Source organism: Parasteatoda tepidariorum, chromosome 12 (assembly GCF_982258835.1).
Source record: "Parasteatoda tepidariorum strain Cologne lab strain chromosome 12, Ptep-v5.0, whole genome shotgun sequence".
Taxonomy (NCBI): Eukaryota; Metazoa; Arthropoda; class Arachnida; order Araneae; family Theridiidae; genus Parasteatoda; species Parasteatoda tepidariorum.
In genome coordinates this window covers 16,185,884-16,200,716 of record NC_141766.1, presented here as the reverse complement: position 1 = coordinate 16,200,716, position 14,833 = coordinate 16,185,884, and the positions used below count along the sequence as shown (strand labels likewise).

The 14,833-nt window shown below is 27.1% G+C and overlaps 1 protein-coding gene across 5 annotated transcripts in view; it reads left to right on the top strand.

Moving 5' to 3' along the window:
* The first annotated feature begins 3,761 nt into the window (after positions 1 to 3,761).
* LOC107438138 (uncharacterized) overlaps positions 3,762 to 14,833 on the top strand; it is a 114,404-nt gene continuing 103,332 nt past the window's right edge. Inside the window, exon 1 of one of the 5 annotated variants that reach the window (XM_071188228.2) lies at positions 3,762 to 3,890. The gene's annotated coding sequence lies outside the window, so the exon portion shown is untranslated. Of the gene's footprint in view, positions 3,891 to 7,025; positions 7,330 to 14,833 lie in introns of those variants that run through there. The other 4 variants (XM_016050338.5, XM_016050341.5, XM_071188229.2 and 1 more) reach the window with 4 other exon arrangements.

Sequence of the window (14,833 nt, the reverse complement as noted above, 5' to 3'; positions counted from 1 at the left end):
ATCGGAATACTATTGAAGAATTGAGTTATGTAACTGAAGTTCTTGCATAAAATATTTTATATATAATTTGGTATATTTTGCTAGGTCTACGTGGATTAATATTTTCGCTTTTTTTGCACTTGTTTGGGTTCATAAATAAACATAGACAGATTTTGCTGGGAAAAAAATCAGATGAATGTATAAATATTTGAAATGTAATTGTATTATAAATACCTAATTAAACTTGTAGAAATTTCTTTTGAAATAAATAAATTATTTTTATATTTGTCTATTAGTCTCCTTTCCAAATGGTTAGACCATAATTTATTTGTGAATGAAATTACGAGTAATACATTATTGTTAAAATATTTTGCTAACTTTATATTATAAAAGATAAAAGCTATAAATTAAAAATTTTAAATTATTTGACTCATGGTTAGCGCGAAATTTCTATTTTAGGTTTAAATCAATACTAAATTTAGTTTACAAGCTATTTCGTGGTATATTACTGTCAAATTCTGAATAAGATTGTGCTTTAGATCAAATATCATATATTTAGTTTTATCGATGCTACCGTACCAAAAAATAATAAATTTAATATATTTAGTTGAATATAACATGTTTTTATTTCGCGAATTTTACACTTAACTTACTTTGCGTAGATGTTTTTTTAACACCAAACTGCAACGAAAAGAAATGTAATGTTGATAGCTCATATGAGCTTGAATTACGATAGAAGTCACAAAATATTTAAAAGAAATTTCATGTCGGAAAGTATAATGGGTTGTACGCCTTAAGAAATTAAGAAGAACTCAATATCACATAAAAGAGTATTTTTTCTTGGATAATTTAAAAAATTTCCAAAATTTCTAAAAAGTTCTCAGATATTTTTTTAATTAATTCTGTTAAAAAAATTACTGATATTAATCTATCATTGATCAAAATTCCCAACCCAAAAAATTATTAAGTGCCCATAAAACTATAAAGATGACCATAAAAACATACAATCCAGCATTTCCTCTATAAAAAATTTTACAAACAATTCAGATCGTCTAGTATATTTTCAAAATAAACCATAATCTATTTAAAAATAGTGAGACATTCACAGATAGAAAATTAATTTTATTACTTATGTATAGATTTGCCTTTCTATATTTTTTATAACCATTTGAGTCATAATTTAAATCTTCTACCGTTTTTCAAAATTGCAATAAATAAAATTATTTAATGTGCAGTTATAATTTCGTGGCAGGAAATTTTAGATTTTTTTTTATTGCACTCTTAAAATTTTTTTTCATGAAATATATTTAATTTGAAAAAATATTGTTGTATCTAGAACAATATAGAGTTCGAAAGGCAAAAATACTGATAAATATTCATTTGTTTAGGGAAAATTTGGGTGAGGTTACAATCATTTCATTTATATTTCATCATAAAAATGAAAATTTTCATTCAGATTACATCAGAAATAGCTTGGTTTTTCTTTTTCCCAAAAAAATGTTAATCCGAGGAATTATTATTTCATGGGGGAACAACACGGTGATTTTTGTTCATTATTTTCATTATTTGACAACATCATTAACTTTTCAATTGAAAGTAATTATAACCAACGGTATTTAAGTATTTAACGAACTTAAAATAAAATACGAAATTTTTGTAAATGCCTATAAAAATTTTGCAATTTTTTTTAAAAAAAAGAAAGTATGAAATAATGAAACATGAATAAAAAATAAAATAAATAAAACATTCACGAAGTTTCTTTTTCTTATAAATAAATAATAATAGTGAGAATGATAATATTGAAAGAACAAATCAGCTACTGACGAAATATCATCCTCTTAATTATTATTTTCACCATATTTGCATTGATTACACTTGATTGAAACCGACAAGCGCAAAAAGTCATTAAAAAATAAAAAAAATCTTTTTTTTGAGACCACCCGAGAAGCTAAGCTACAACTTTGGTATTTTTAACTAAAAAAATTGCGTTTTATAGCAAATGTAAAACACCTTTAATTTACTTCAACCGAAAAGAGGAAATGATTGAAGGTCAGGTACACTTGCTCAACTTTCTCACAATTCTTCTTCTAGAATAAAATGCGCGTTTACCCCTGTTATCACCCAAACCCAGCATTCTCTTGAATCTAAATTTTTACCGACAGTCAGTAAATAAAATGGTGTGAAAAAAAAACTGGTTTATAATTTTCAAGAAGTGCTAGGAAATCTACTTGCAAACCCCTGCATTTTTCACATTTCTCTGGCATAAAAATAGAATTAATTTGTTTGCAGGACTTTAAAAATCTTGGAAAAGTGGAAAAACCTTGGAAAAGTGGTTATTTCACTATTTTAGACTAGTGTGGGATTTTGATATCGGCATATAACCTCCAAAAATTTTGAAATTTTATGATAAATCGCAATATATATATATTTTTAAAAATTAAAAAATTTAACTAGCTTAGACTAGTACTGGGGAATTTTGGAATTTTAATGTCTTTAATATCATAATATATCGCCAGAAAATTTCAATACTTTACAATGTATGATATTTTACAATGCATAATATTATACCATACATAGTGATATTTTTTAAGTGTCCTATTTTACAATTTAAATACTTACAATTAGTACAGAACAATATTGGAATTTCAAAGTCGAGATACAGAAAGTATTGGTATTTTACCAATATTGATATGTCATTATTTTACGTTTCATCGTAATATTTTTTTTTTCAGTTTAACAAATGTAACTACTTAAGACTAATTCAAGGTGACATTCAAATATTAATATTTGCTTTATTGTAAGAAAATCTCAATATTTACAATACATCGAGATACTTTTCGAGTTTAAAAGATTTTCATCGGACAATATTCTCATTACCTATTAAGAAAATTATTTTTTCGTAATCATAATTTTTAAAAAATTAATGAGTAATTTAAAATTAAGACAGAAATTTTATATATTTCTTAAACTTGAAATTTACGGCAATATTATTACTGATTATTATCTTATTTGATACATATCATTATTAATAATTACCACGATAATGTGTTTGAACATATCATTGGTGGCAATTTTAACGAAATGAACGTATTCGATTGTTTTCTTGATCAATATTAATTGCAATATAATAGTAGTTAATAATTGACTTATATTTAATATTTTTTGGAAGGCATGTATTTTACTCTTTAACCGGCGTTAAAAATCAGATTCTTTTTTTTTCTTTCTTTTTTTTTTTTTTAGTTAGCGGCCATCGATGTTAAACTCCGTAGCCTTGTAATTTGGAACCCGATCCAGAATGCTAGGGAACTCCCGTATCAAGCATTTAGACTAACTTAGCCTTCATGAAGGACTTTTTGATGGAGCTAACCCGCATTTTCGTTTCATGGGAAGGAAAACCGCAAAAACTTCTACGGTTAGTCCGACAACTAAGAGACTCTAACCTATGATGGGTTCTTGCCGTCGAGTTAATTATATTTCTAAAATTGAAAAAAATATGCATTAATAATTTAAGCAACTTAGAAACTGCTTTTAGAGGACGGGAAACAATTAGAAATGTTTAATGAGTTGATATAATTTTGGTAAAGTTTTTTTTTAATTTAATGACCTCAACTCCGAAATTTAAAAAATTATTCAACTAGAAAATTTATAGTTTCACAAAACAGAAGGCGCCAGAATAATATCTGCTTTCAATCATTTTATCTTCTATCAGATGAAAAAGGCCTCTCTTTACCTCGTCGTAAAAATTGTTCTTCCATTATATGGCTCTTTTTCAAGTCTCAAAAGAGGGAGATTGTTTATCTGATTGTTTTTATCGTATTTTGAAAAGCTTAGAAAGCAGAAGAAAAATGTAAAGAATAAAAGGCTGGATGAAAATAACTTTCGCTGATCATTTTTTGACATCAACAATAGAGGTAGCATAATTCTTTTTATTAGAAAATATTTCACTTTTAATTTAGCTATGCAGGTTAAATTAGTTTTAATACATAGTTGATGAAATATTTATTTTTGACTCGGATTACTGAAATTCGCATTTTAAATGTTCTTGGATAAATTATTTGTTTTTCGGCTTTTAATTTCTCTAATTTCAATTAGATAAATTCCAATTAAACAATTTTTTTAAATTTTTCAACAAAAACATGCAAATAACAATACTTCAAAACAATATACTGCCTTGCAATTGAAAAAAACAATGTATGCTCTTCATGTTTGATTTCGAGAAAAGTGGCTTAACAACTATTTTTTTCATAAATAATGCTATTATAATATAAAGTTTAATAACAAGGATTATAATCTAGAGGTGAGCAGGTATTATAAAAGACATTTTAATTATATTTACATAGACATTTTAATTATATTTACATAGACATTTTAATTATATTAAGTTCTATTACCATTATTAATTCCATACATTAAGTTATTAACAAGTTCTATTACTATTCTGTTACTATCACTATTCTGTTCTATTACTGTAGTAATGTCACATTTTTTGGTAATGCGATATAATCAAAATAATGTGAACCTTTTACTACGAACGCTAATAAAGAATTTCAAAAAACTGAAAGAAAAATAATTATCATTGAAAATTATTTTTGCTTATTTTAAGACCACGAAATTTAAGCTTAAAATATATGCTTATAAATGAAATACGAATTATGAAAAAAAAATACTGTTTTCTAATGATTCTTATTATTTACAATAAGTATACTTTGAGAGCAAACTAATTTTTTTTTGATGAGCACAAATTTGTTTTTGTATTAAAACTGTTATTTTCAGTTGAAGTTCCCGTTGAACTTAAATCAAATAAGTAAATGTAATACTAAATATAATTTTTCTGATTTAGTAGCATACAAAAGGGCCATTTTCGTTTCTGTTGTTGCCAAACGTAGTAGGAGATACCCGACTTTTTCAAATGCTGATGATAATCAGATTGTAGCAGAATTTGTTTCTGTCTATCAGCGATTTGCCAGTAAGGAAATATCACTTGGGACATAATTTAGAGTACTTTCCTCCTTTGCATTAAAATATAGAAAAAAAGTTCCTTCTATTCTTAGATAAATGCATTAAAAGCCATTTTTTTTACATGGTTTTGATATATTTTTGATATATTTTCGTAAAACGGCTGATTAGGGAAGTTTTATTTTATTTTATAAGAGTCATAGAATGGCTTACCCAACTTCGGGTTTATGATTACTAATGTTTAACTCCGTATCCTTGTAATTTGGAACCCAATCCGGAAGACAAGGGAGCTCCTGGATCAAGTATAGCTGGAACGCTCTATCCCCTGAGCCACCAGGACTCTTCAGGCAAGTTAGTTCTGAAACAAGGTTTTAGAAAGATAAGGAGCAAAATTGACAACAAGAGAAAAAAAATAATGAAAACATTACTACTCTAAGAAAGCCAAGAATAAAACAAAATAATGAGTTTGAGGATTGAGTTCAAACAGTATGGTTAAATGAATCAAACTAGAGTCATATAGCAATTTTAGCTCAGATTTGTTAATTTTCGTCAGGTACCTTATTTTACATTCAGACAAAATTATTGCAAAAAAAAATTCTTTGGGCCCATATCTGTTTTAATGCTATTTGCTTTTCTATCTTTCTTTGGTAATATGCAGACAATATTAGTTAGTTGATGGAGACTGGGCCACAAAATAATGCGTCAAAGACGAGGTGCGTAAAATACCGTAATATTACGTCAAAAGCAGGTAACGGGTTAAAATAAAAGTTTAATTCCTTGTACCCTTAGATGAATATACTAAAAGTCAGTAACTTTCTATTTCTATGCATTATTGAAATATTTTTGCAAAACAACTTTTAAGGGAAGTACATAAATTTTGGTATTCCAAATCAAGATTTTTGACAAACTGTATAGGTTTTAATAACTATCTTAATTTTTGCTGATCAAACGTCTTTAATAGTGGGTCAAGTTGGAAGGTTTGATCCAGTTTTTATAGTTTTAAAAATCGTGAAAAAAAAGCTGGTTTGCAATTTAAGTTAATAATAATGTAAATAGATTACGAACATTATAAGACATCAAATAATGCCAACTTGCAAATTTTATTGTGTTAAAAAAATATAGAAAAGTATTGTTTGTAAAAAAGAATTAAACCTCTCACATGTTTTTCCTATAAATGAATTCATTACGCTTTTATTTAATGAGCGTTGAATTGATATTGATATCGGTTTTGAAAAAAAAATGTGAAAAATTATTTAAATTATAACAATTTGAATTAATTATGTTTTTCAATAAGATCAGTTTCGTAACGTTTGGTTTTAGATGACAATCACAAAAAATTAAATTTAAGAAATTTATCAAACGGCGGGCATCCCGCCCCTATTTATTTTGTAAATTTAATAAACATATGAACTACTTAATATAAATTTTAATATTTTTTCCAGTTAGAGCAATTTTCGAAATAGAAGAACAACTGAATTTGTAAATTGATCTAACAAAAATTTGTTATCTGACCATACATATTAACCATACATGAATTTTGAAATCAAATAATTAAAAAACAAAATAAAGGAAACAGAAGCCAATAAAATTTTTTTCGACTGATAACTCCATTTTAAAAAACTCCATTTTAAAAGAATTTTTCGTTTAATTCTTTCGTAAAAGATCAACAGATTCTCATTTATGTGATTTGATATATACTTTTCCACCAATTCTTTACAGAAACATTTTGCTAACTGTTTAAATATATTAGACAAACATGATTTATCATTAAAATCAAACGATTTGCAAAACTGAATGGAATTCTGAGTAATTTTTTAATGGAACTTACTCAAGACAATATTGTCCAGACAAATTGTAAAAATGATTCAAAAAAGTGTTTAAATTTAGTTTCTTTAATTGAAAAGTTTTTCTTTGTGATACAATTGTACAAAGAAATGTTTAAATTTTTTGATGAAATTCTTTTTTTTAATAATAAAGAAACATAAATCCACGAAGCCCAATTAAACAATTTGCCGTTCGAATTTTAGAACCGAAAAGAGCCTGGCGAAAGAATCGTTTGGCGACAAAAGCGATTCACGTCATAAATTTACTCTTTTGGCAACCCTTAGTCAAAACACTGCAGAACTCTGTAACAGCGGTCTTCCATATGGTTTAAAGAGATCGACTGATGAAAACGTAAGAGTGCCGGTGTTCTTTATTTTTTGAGAATCAGTAACAGCTTGTTGTTTGCAAATAAAAATAGACATTGCACTTCCTTACTATTAAATGGTGTGTGACTTATATCTTCTAACTTCTTGAGGATTGTGACTAATTCACAATTGAATACCGATTAGACGAGTAGATCATCATTGTTTTAGGGCTATTTTATACCGGAAGAGTTAAAGACGAGGTCAGGTAAGGGAAAAAAAATCTATTTGCTTTGACCTTTTACTATAGCGGGATCTTGTTTTGTTTATGTTGAACTTTTTTTTTTTTAACTAGGCTAAAGTGTTGCAAGTTCTTGATACATTCGTATGTGATAGCATTTTTCTTTTGAAACTAATAATGAAGGCTGTTTAATTTACTTGGTATATTTTGTATTAAATGTACCGATAATGTATAATTTTTTTTTTTTTACCGATAATGTATAAATGGTTATGGAAATAATATATATATATCGAAATATAGTTTAAATTGTAACAAAAAGCTGCTCTGCCAAATGTCAATAAATATAAACGCAAGTGCTTGCGCTTTAATATTAAATTCAGGACGAACTTTTATTTAAAATCATCAACAACGGGGACAATTTAATATACTTTTAAAATTTAAGAAAAAAGATTGATTGAGACAATGTTTCCCAAACTTATGACTTTTGTGTACCCTTTCTAAATTTTTCGTAAAGCTGTGTATCACTAATAAAAAAATGAATGTATTTTTTACTATAAAAAATTTACACAAAAGTTAAAAATCACAACTGGCTGTTGACACCACTAATTATTAACTGTTAACTCTGCAAAAAATAGCCAATAGAAAAATACGTAATCGTAAATTTAAATGGCTAGCTTTGTTTTGAAATAAAAAATTTTGAACTTTTCGTTTGTTGCAAGATATTTCGCATAAGAACGCGTACCCCCACTAAACTGCTCCCGTACCCCTGGGGGTACGCGTACCACACTTTGGGAAACACTGGATTAAGAGATGAAAACAATCAAAATTTTACTGTGGGTTATATTGTCAAAAGTAAGTGGGACAATTTTTGAGCCTGTGGGACTTGGAAAGATTAAGCATGGGTGTAGTTGGTGGTGGGGAGGGGTTTATGTCCTCCTCAATAATTCAAAATTTCTTAACCCTCTAGAGACCAGTTTTAATCCAATAAAAAGATAAATTACGACTTTAAAGAAATCAAATAAAGTAAAAATAACAAAATTCTGCCAGTTAAACTAAACTATTAAACAAAAATATTAATATTGCCACTGAAAACCAGTGAGACATGCGTTCATATAAAATTTAAGCTTATTTAGCTTATAAGGTTTTTCGGAAATATCTGTGGGACATGTATGTCCCGGTGGGGCCGAAAGGGTTAAAGACATATTTCAGACAAATCTCATCATTTAGGCACTTCACAAATGCAATTTTCATTAATTATTATCGATTCTTAAACTCATGAAAGGTGTAATCAAAAAAGATATTAATCTTTTCGCAGATGTTTAGCAGATTTCGAAGAAAAAAAATTTGGTATAAGGGAAATTTGGGGAACTTTTATGACTGTGTTTTAATTTTGTCCCCCTAAAAAATTGAACACCTGCAACGCTCATGATTAACTGAGTTAATGTTCTCTTATTTGGTATATTGATGCGGATTGGGCCTGAGAATAAGTAAGTGGGACAATTTTGGAGATATTTAATAGACTTATTAATTACTTGTTCTATAATACTTAACTCTATAAAAAGGCAATTCAAGATGATTCTTAGTCCATTTGCGTTTAGAAAAACTAAAGACGGCTCAGTTTGTGAATGTTAATATCAACTGAAACAAAATGTATGTATTAATACCATGATACCAAATATAATATACGTTTTTATTTATTTCATTGGGTCGATTTGGAAATTTTTGCGGGACAAGGTATCAAATAGTTTAGATGAAATATTACCGATTAACCGAAATTAAATACTTAATGCAAGCATTTTCTAGTGTATTCTCTAAGAAGTTAGAGTATAATATTTTACAATAAATTATTGAGTAGAATGTTCTCAAATTTAGAAAGAATTTGAATTTATATAAATTTTAATCTTAGAACTTTTGATAAATTGTTTTTTTTTTAAACATCGTTTTATTTTCTTATTAATCGATTCACTTGTCTGATGTTTACTTAATTTTAGTGACATAACGTAATTTTCTAACTTATGGTAAGCCACATTTAAATTTTTGATGTGTTTGAAAACAAAATTTGCGATGGATAATTTTATCATTCGGAACGCTTTTCCTGTTTTATATTTCTAAAATTTTCTTATATTAACTTGTTATACATTCTGGTTTATTTTAATTTTTAATCGTACTTGTTAAGAATCACGCTTTTGTAATTCGCAATTTTTCATGTGAGGAAGCGGCTCTGTGTTCCATAACATTTATTGGAGGTGTAGTGTTCTACATATTAATTTGACACTCATACCACCATTAAATGATTCGCTAGCTTTTAGCAAAAGATTAATTTCAAAAATTAAATTTTGCGCTATTTTCATAATTCGGGAACATTGTACTTTTAAATTTTAAGAACTATCCATAAAATTTCTTTGCACTAGATCTGATTTTGTAGAAAGCAGCCTGAGTGATGCAACCTGAGTGATTTTCAAAATTCTATGTCCGTCGGCATCTTGAAAATAGAATTTAAAGTTACTATCTTACTATCTAAGGTCTTATCTTATCTTGAGGTTACTTAAAAATCGAATTTAAAGTAAAGTCCAAAAACATCTTCACGTGGTTTAAGTTTTCATACGATAATTAGAATTCAGTGTGAAAACGATTTTTAAGCGATTCTATAAAAGGCGGGTTTTTGGGATCGTTTTCTAATTTTTTACTTACATTTTTGAATTGCGATTTTTTAAATTGATTCTATGAATGACGTATTTCCAGAATCATGTGATTTTTCTTGTACTCTTTCAAGACACTTTTTTGTAATAATATAATACCTATATAATAATCATATAATTCTACTGTAATAAATGTCAACTTTGGTAAAACTTGAAAACTGTTTACCTCATATTTTACATAGAAAATATGTGCTCAAAAATTTCCCAATGCTTACACATTAGAATTCTGAAGTTTTTCTACAGAAGTCAATGATAAGAAAAAATTTGTATGTGAGTTCTATTTCTTAAAATTGAAATATTTAAGAAGTATTAAATTTCTAAAAGTATGTATTTTTTTAAATCTCAAATATGTATAAATGTTTCAGGTATTGTAAAAGTATTATTTTAGTTCCTACTTCAATATATTTTTATATTCAAAAATCCTTTTTCAGAATTCCGAAAGTTTTTTCAGCCCTGCCGATTCCTAAGTAATTTGAATCCCATAATTGTTATAAGTGGCATGAATACTTTTGTGCATTGTTTTTATAATTATTACCAAAATAATCGGAATATGATAATGTAATTTGATATATTTTATAATTCTATCGTAATTAACAGAGGTTGGATGTAAGATGTTAAATAAATGAGACTTAAGGCAATTTAATAAACCACATTTTCAAATTATTTAAGAAACAATTTGAGCTAAATTCAATTTCACAATTCTCAAATGGGCAATAAGATCTTTCTGTGGTTGTGCTATTATCGAGTAGAGATTTTGGAAACTTTTAAAGTACCTACCTATAAATAATATATATTAAGGAACAGTTAAATGCCAAAATCTCCAATTAGACGAAGTATCTAATTTCATTGCAATGTCCCAAGTAGGTTAAATAATTCTTTAAATTTTCATTTTCCATTCATTTAAATTTTCATTTCATAAATATTTCTCAATTCAAAAACGTATCTTCACTTAAGGAATGGCAGAATCGTCCTCATTTAAACTTACGAGAATAACGGACAAATCTTGACAGATTCTGACTATAAATTATCACAAAGTGTAATAAATCGTAAGCTTATTGAAAAATCTCTTTACAAAAGTCGTCGACATTTTGAAATGTTTTAGGCTGTTTGGTTAAATTATTTTCCAATTTGCCTGATATTTTTAGGCTTATTACAATCAGCCTATATGCATTTATGCTAATTAGGAAATGTACGAAGAATCTCTCAAACAGAATTTGATTAGGGTTATTGCAATAATCCTTTTATAAAATTATTTGCAATCAGTTTTATTTTCTTTGGGAATATTAAACTGCCTGAAATAAATCGGGTTAATTGAACAAAGAATGGTATATTTTTCAATAAACCTTGAGAATGTCACGCTGATTATAAAATACTGTACACTTATGACGACGGCTGCTTACAAAGCTGGTTTGTACAATTAGCCTACGACATATACTCATTTCAACATTGAGTTATACAAAAACAAAAATAATAATTATGAGTTATCAAGAATTATTGGTTTTACGAAAGAGGTTTTTATAGTATTTGAAACACGAGCAAAAGTTTGATACATTTTCATATTAATTTAATTTTTCGAAATTTATTTTGAATGTCTTTATAAAAATTACACAATTTGTACAGCTTTCATTGATAGTAAATCACATTTTCAGCCCAGTCTATGCGCTTTACGCTTAAAAATAGCTATTTTGTAAAAATGATTTGTTTAGTAAGTAATATTTATCATATTTATGATACATTATCTTCATTTACAACTACGATGAGTAATTATGTGTAAAATATTCTAAATCTCTTTCCATTTTCAGATCGTTTAATTATATCTTAAAGATTCTGTTATTAGCTACAGTTATTTTACGATTTAGTTTTTTTAAATAATGAGTTTAGAATTGAACTCTGCGGCTGTATGATATTTCTAATATTTATAAATTTATTCCCTCAAGTCATGGCTGCTTGCAAACGACCTTCTCTAGGCCGAACATGAGGGGTTGTATCGATTTGCGCATGCTCAGTAAGTCCCGCTTATGAGGGGAGCTGTGCCTGGGATTTTAAGAGATATCTTCTAAAAATAGCGCTCGTTTTAATGTTAAATGAAAGTGGTGTTGTTTCAATGTTAAGTGATTTACTTTTTTAAATTTATCTTTAAGCGGCTAAAGTAGATATTTTTTTCTCCTCGCAGTGAAAGTTTGATTTTATGAAATAAGAGAATAATGAAGTAGCTTACTTGAAATCTAAAAATAGCAATTATTTCAATGTTAAGCGAAAATGATAGCTTATTGAATTTATTGTTGATAAGTTTATAGTCTCCAATTTAAAATAAGAAATTACTTTTTAATTTCGATACAGTAGTTTTCACACTTACTACAGCGGCTAAATAAATTTTTTTTTTTTTGATTCGTGGCGAAAATTTGGCTATAAATAATCCTAATCTAACCAATAATGGGTTATAAATCCTCTGAAATTAATCAATAACGAAGTATTTTATTTGAATTTCCCATTTTAACAGTTGTTAACGAAGTGTTACTATATTAATAGTTTTAATGACTACTAGCAGTAATTGAAATTAATATTAAGTGCTAAAAAATGCGCATTTTCATATAATATTCGAAATCATTTGAACCTTATTCTTACATGTAAAAAAATATTTTGAAAATATTTTATTCTTTCAAATATAACTTAAATAACAGATATCATTTCTATTTTCAAAAATCGAATTTTAATAAGAACTATTTTGAAGTTAAGAACTCTAATAATTACAATCAAGTTTTTATTTAAAAAAGAAGAAAAAATTAAATTCAACTAAAAATTGAACTACTTTGGTTTACGCAGAAAATTGTTTTCCATTAATGGTGACATGCGTTTTTGCTTTAACGTGTGCTTTTTTTTCTTAGTTGGTGTTAATTTTATGTCGCTGATTAAGGAAACTCTATTTCGATTTTTTATCTTTGCAGTTGAAAGTTTAAAAGTTCTAACACATTGCTAACCGGTGACGAGTTACTCGTCTTTTCATGCCCAAACGTTTTTAATCGATGACGAGTTACTCGTCTTTTTATGCCCAAACATAGTTGGTCGATGACGAGTTACTACTCATTGGAATTGCAATGTCTAGTTAACTCGTCATTGTTTGGGCATGAAATCAATATTTAGAAGGTTTTACTGAACTTCATATGCAATTTCAAAATAATAGCCGGAGAACTGGCATAATTTTTGTGTAAAATTGACAGTCAAAAAGGTTTTAATTCACAAAGATCCTCCATTTATACTAATTGAACAGCGCGGAAGTTCTATAAATACAACATTTATCTCAGCTTCTTTTTTCTTCTTCTTTAAACAAAAGAGCTAGTATATCTGAAAAATATGTGCCTCATATTTGCAGCTGTATCTAGTATTCCCGATTTTTACATAGAATCATTTTATTTTGACTACTGTTTATCTTAATTCTTCAGAAGGAAATATTGTATAAAATACAAAAATTTAAAAAAAAAAAAACTTTATCTAGTTATACAGTTTATCTTTAATAAATAAATTTAATACCAGTTGTTTGAATTTCTGTTAAATAATAATTCGAGAAGTTTTTCAAGTTATTATGAACTTTGTTTATAAAAACTAAACGTTAAAAATTCCCGTTAAAAAAGAAGAAAAAAAAATTCCTAGTTTACTATCACTTAGCGCAGAAATAAATGTATCTACTTGGTTTTGCTTATATGGAGGTTTCTATTTGCAATAGACGTAAATGCCAGCCTTTAACAATATTTACCTTCGTGTACGTAAAAGTGAATCTAATCAAGATTTTATTCTCTGATGGAATGCAAAAGTATTTGTTGACAAAGTGTTATCACCATACTTCAGATAAGTATTTGTTAATCATTAAGATATGTTTATAAAAATATACAAAATTAAAAGCTGTCGACATACCAAACAAACATTCCATGCCTTGTTATTTCAAAATTACGGTAGAAAAAGTTGTTCGTTAATAACAAGTTGACTTGAATTTCATTTATTTCTGTAATAATGGTTTCTAAAAATCAGCTGTTTCTAATGTAAACATGCTTGTGGTTTAATTGAAGGACACGTACTTGCCAATGGCGAAATGACGTATTTTTATCTTTGGGAATGACTTCTGGAATTTCTTTATTTGACATTTAATTGCAAAAAAAAAGTTTGTTTTTTTTTATCAAAAATAATATACTCACAAATATAGCGTCAAATGAGTTGGATCATTTTTTTTCTTTTCAAAATATTTTGAGAGTATATTTTTGAAGTTTGGAGAAAATGTCAACTCGAAATTGTAGAAAATTTTAATTACAAATTTTGAGCTTTTTGAAGGAACATATAATGCGACATTTGAGTTAATTTGGGCAAAAAATCAGCATTAGAATGTATGGACATTAACATTAAGATTTTGTTTCAGTGGACGAACATGTTTAGGTAAATTTTAACCACTTTGCAAATAGAAATTTCAGAGAATTAATTTGCTCAAAAATTAAAATTGACATATTTTAAACTTATTTTCTTTTAAAAAAAATTTCGTTACAAAATTTTTGTTATGAGTCCATCTAAGATTAATCCAAGAGGGTGTGTTGATATGTCCATTAAAAAAATAGTCATTTTTGTGTCTGATTACTTAAAGCGATTAACATTATTTTACGTCGGCTCTTAACCCTAAAAATTGCATATCATTACGTAAAAATCATATCATTAAGCTAAAAGTTATTCATGCTATGAGTTTTTTGTTTGAATACAGTGCACATTTTATGAGTTTTATCTAACCACGGGAAAGACTCGTATTATTTTTTAAGCGTTTTTCAAATTAATCACAATAACTAATATCGTTCTAA